The sequence below is a fragment of the Trachymyrmex septentrionalis genome, unplaced genomic scaffold, assembly GCF_001594115.1.
Source record: "Trachymyrmex septentrionalis isolate Tsep2-gDNA-1 unplaced genomic scaffold, Tsep1.0 scaffold52, whole genome shotgun sequence".
NCBI classification, from domain to species: Eukaryota; Metazoa; Arthropoda; class Insecta; order Hymenoptera; family Formicidae; genus Trachymyrmex; species Trachymyrmex septentrionalis.
In genome coordinates this window covers 744,218-748,920 of record NW_017305694.1, presented here as the reverse complement: position 1 = coordinate 748,920, position 4,703 = coordinate 744,218, and the positions used below count along the sequence as shown (strand labels likewise).

At 31.6% G+C, this 4,703-nt stretch overlaps 1 protein-coding gene across 2 annotated transcripts in view; it reads right to left on the bottom strand.

Moving 5' to 3' along the window:
- Nucleotides 1-2,353: 2,353 nt before the first annotated feature.
- LOC108751857 (ubiquitin-conjugating enzyme E2 Q2) overlaps nucleotides 2,354-4,703 on the bottom strand; it is a 17,822-nt gene continuing 15,472 nt past the window's right edge. For both annotated transcript variants that reach the window (XM_018492324.1, XM_018492325.1), the window contains exon 7: nucleotides 2,354-3,138. The gene's annotated coding sequence lies outside the window, so the exon portion shown is untranslated. The remainder of the gene's footprint in view (nucleotides 3,139-4,703) is intronic.

The following is a 4,703-nucleotide window of genomic DNA, read 5'->3' as shown; positions in this document are numbered from 1 at the left end:
ATCAGACGAACTACCATTTGCAAAGGCCGTTAATAAAAGGCACGACAATGATTACGTTTACACGGACAACCTTAATCGGATTTAATCGTGTTTAATAACATCCGCAGTTATGAAACTGACCAATCGTAGCTATTCCTCTGAAGAAGAGAGTATGTTCAACCAGTTTCTAACTACGGATGTTATTAAACACGATTAAGCGTGTTCGTGTAAACGTAGTCAATGTTTCGGATCTCAGCATGCTCACTGCTCACACATACTAAACACAGTTCCAAGTCTTATGATAATCTCTCGATCGATTCTATCGTCAAAAGTTTGGCGCATCTCATTTAAAAGCTGCATACAATCAAAGGAATAGAGAACCGACGACAAAGATCAATTACGTTTTATTATTATATATTATTTTGAAACAAGATGAAAAATATTACAAAAGTGGGCAAATTCATTATATTGACCAATGGAATTATATTCTAGTAAATTTGCTTACTTTTCTAATTTTCATCTCATTCACTTTTTCGAGATATGCACTCTCTAAAATTTTTAAAGTGAATACTCACTTTAAAGAGTAAAATTTCACTCTTAAAATTTGAAAACTTAAGCTACTCTTTTTTTTTAAGATTGGATTAACTTTCATGTAAGTTGCATTCCAAAAAGAATTTAAGTAGCAATCAATTCTCTATTCCTTTCATTGTGCGCAACTTATGTGCCACGATTTGCGGACGTATACAGAAAAGATTTATTAAAGTATAAGCTAAAAATTTAGCTAAAAATACTGCTCAAAGATCTGAAAATAATTATGTTCGTAATATTACATTGGACGTTCAAACTGATTTTTAGAATTTCAACATTTTTTGCGGCATTATCATCATCATATTTGAGCGTCTTACATAATTATTTTGATAGTCCACAATTATTTTTCATATCTAGCTAAATTTTTAGATACTTCAATAAAACAGTTCTTTCCGTACATATATTCACTCAGTATCTTTTGGTGCACGTATCTTATTTCATATTTTGATTCGAACATTTTTCATTATACTATTAATATATTGAATTATTAAGGAAAAAATCTGGTTTAGAATGTTGAAAAGTAGCTGTTTTAATTATAAACGAATCATGAAGCCGATCTTTCCAAAACTTTATAGGAAATTTGTTGAATACAAAATAATTTTTTAATAAATGAATAATAAATATAATAAAAAATTATTTATTAATTAATATCATGTTTCAACATCGAAATTGTAAATTGGCGTACAATTTGAAGCTTGTAATTCTTGCCTAAAACAAAAAAATCAAAAATTTTTTTAATTAGATAATATTTTATCCTCAATGAACTAAAAAAAAGTAGGAAAAAAGTATCAAATTGTAAGAATTGTGCAATTTGAAAAAAAAGTAACGATTTTAAACAAAAAATTTTAATTTATGCAGAAATAATTATTTATACTAACTTTTTTTAATAAACGTTTTTAGTTCATCTAGAATAGTTGATAATTATATAACAAACTTACAAGAACTCAATTGGTCCAATAATTTTTGAGTAATCTTACACACCAATTTTAAAAAAGTAATTTTGAAAAAATGCATTTAAAGCTTTTGGTCGAAAAATAGTGCTTTTTGGCAACTTACCGTTAACTGCTAGTCTAGACCCATACAGCAACCTTCCGCTTCCTTATAAAACTCATTTTGTAGCGTTAATTGCAATCTAGCTGAGCTATACGAATCTCTTTCGTACTGCTTAATCAGCACCGTTCCTACCTCGTAACTCGTTGCTCGTCGTAATTGTCAGCGAAAATTTTACAATGTTGGCCAATATTTATTTTCAGCAACTTTATTATTAAAATATCAAAATAGCCTTCATTGAAGACATGCTATTTCGATAATTTTTGCGCCAGAATACTTTTGAAGCGAAGCGCTAAATGGAATTAAAACTCTTGTTTAAATGTTGCATATGCTCTCTTTGAAAATAAACATCTGCTAAGGTCAATAACACCTGCTAGGGACCGAGAAGTAAAGGACAATAGGTGCTTGCGCTGTACATCTGCGCATACCTGTTCCTCAGGCTATAACAGAAGTATTTTAAATTTCGGTCTAAAACTTTGCGAATATATTTTTGGAGAGAAATACTATTGATTAAAGCAAAAAAATCTAAAATTTTGATCCTCTAATCCAGAATCTCTCCCTTTAAATTACATTAGATATTATCAGAGACAAGATATGGGTAATATGGCGCGAGTAATTATTAAAATCATTCGTTTTATATTTTCTTATATTTTAACAATCTGAAAATATAAACAGGGTGCATGTATATATATAAATATCCAAATAAATTTTTTTATTAAAATCTTTATTTCTTGTGTTTCGTAGCGTTTTCCTAAACAATAATTAACGTAACTTAACGTGAAATTGTGGTGTACGAGAGAGAGAAAGAGAGAGAAGAGAGATAGAGAAATAAAGAGAGAGAGAAAGAGAAAAGAAAAAATATAATGCTTGATATATTAGAATTATGGAAACTTTCACTCAAATCAATAATGGTACGATATACAAGTGGAGCAGATTTAAGATACGTAGAGTAATCTTAAGATTATATTGACAATGAGACGACGCGACCGATTACCAAAAAATAATCGATCTCTTGGTTGACCAATGAGTTAATTACGCAAATAGGTACGCAGACAGAGTAGAGACATAAGTTAACTTATGGGTTTAGACTCGGGGAACATATCATCGTTCACGTCGAGAAAATAACGAAATGTTTGCGAAAAAGGAGAGATGGACGAAAATTTGCGATAAAAACAGAAAATAAAAAAACTTTAATCGCGATTTCTCTCGACGTGTACGGCACTCTGCTTTGCTCCGGAAGTCTATACCCTCGTCAGAACATGTTATAATACGAGAGTTAAGTTATATCATATACTTAACACGATACACAAAGTCATTATATCCCAAGTATCAAATGGATGCAATCAAATACCACGGTTCAAGCGAAACGCAGACTATTACTTGTCGTTCTGTCTTGATTAGAGCGCAGATCTGTTACCAGGTACACGTGGATGTAATAATTTCCATACATGCTTGTATCATGTTTTACATTCAGTCACTTCAATCGCTTATTTAAAGTTCCGCGTGAACCGGGTGCTCTCCCTTTAAACAAAAAGAAATAATTTGTCATTACAGCAATCGATTATTTGCATTTACTTAACATATAATAAACATCCACATTATTAATAAAATGTGAAAAAATGAGTTGGAAGAGACTTTAGATGACTATTTTTGCCACAAATACATTTTGGAATGGGATATGTTATCACCTTCCCAATTGGCACTAATGCCTTCGTACGAAAATCTTACGTTACAATTTCATGTTTTCATATTCACAAATACATAGAAAGTCCCATTCAACACGGATAAATTGCTCGAGTATCTTTTATTCTCATGCTCACGAATCCAAGTATAGTGTGAAAGACACATTTTACAAATGTAACGTGGAAGAAAAGTACATTCACAAGTTCTACTTTTATCAGTCTTCAAATAGAAAAATTACTTCGAATATACACAACAAAAAAATTTGACAACTACATTACTGCACACAATCTAAAAATTTGAGAAATGCATTCCAGAGTTATGTAATAACCAACTAATTCAAACTTCCACTTCTTTAGGCGCACATCTTTCGTCAAAGTTCAATCCAGAACAAATCCCAACGTAGCGCGGAATTATCGTTACCTTATTTATTACTCTCGTTACTCGTATCTCGTTTATTAAATGTAATTAATTCGAACTAATCGCGTGCAACATATCGACCTTACATTGAGATTCTGAGATTTTTTTATATCATCACGAATATCAGTAAGAGTCGAATGTTAAATGTCGTGTTAAGAAAACGAAAAAGTCTTAACGATATTTGTAGCAAAAATACACATGTCACATTGCTCCCCGCGATCGTACGCAGATTAAAAAAAAAAATAAAAATAAAACTTAACAGACGACACGAAGTTTTGGCAAAGAACATAACGTTTAACGACGTCGAACAACCAGCACTCAGTGTCAAACGGGCGGCGGCTGTACAAATCGTGGTACCCGTTGACAACGAGCTCGATGATCGCACACCTATACTTAAGAATCTATTATTTATATGACGATACTGCTCATATGATTTGCTCACAAACGAGTTTAACTGTACCACGAACGAAACTAGTGACCCACGCTACTCGATCCAGTTATACCAATAATCATGTGTACTGATACATTGTACATGCGTTATTATCAATAACATATGTACTGCTCCATCTCCATACGATTAATAGGCGTTCAGGTATATCCATTCATTCTAACGAAAGCAAACACAATAATTACGCAGACACGTACCCTAACATAATATTATTAAAAGTAATGATACCTTTGAAATAAAAATCCCTGAAATATAACAGTAGAACCGTCATAATTGGTTGTTTCAATTGACGATATATTTACAACGAAAATGACAGATTTTCTTGACTCTTATGAAAATAATATGACTACTTGCGAGTGATATTCATAAATGTTCATGTTGACATGTTTGCAAATGAACATGATAGTTGCAGAAAGACTACTCATTCAAGATTACGTAGGAAGATGAAGCATAAGGAACAGAATGCATATGTGTATGTGTATATGCATGTATACGAATCAGGACATGTATATGTATGTATGCATGTATGTATATATAC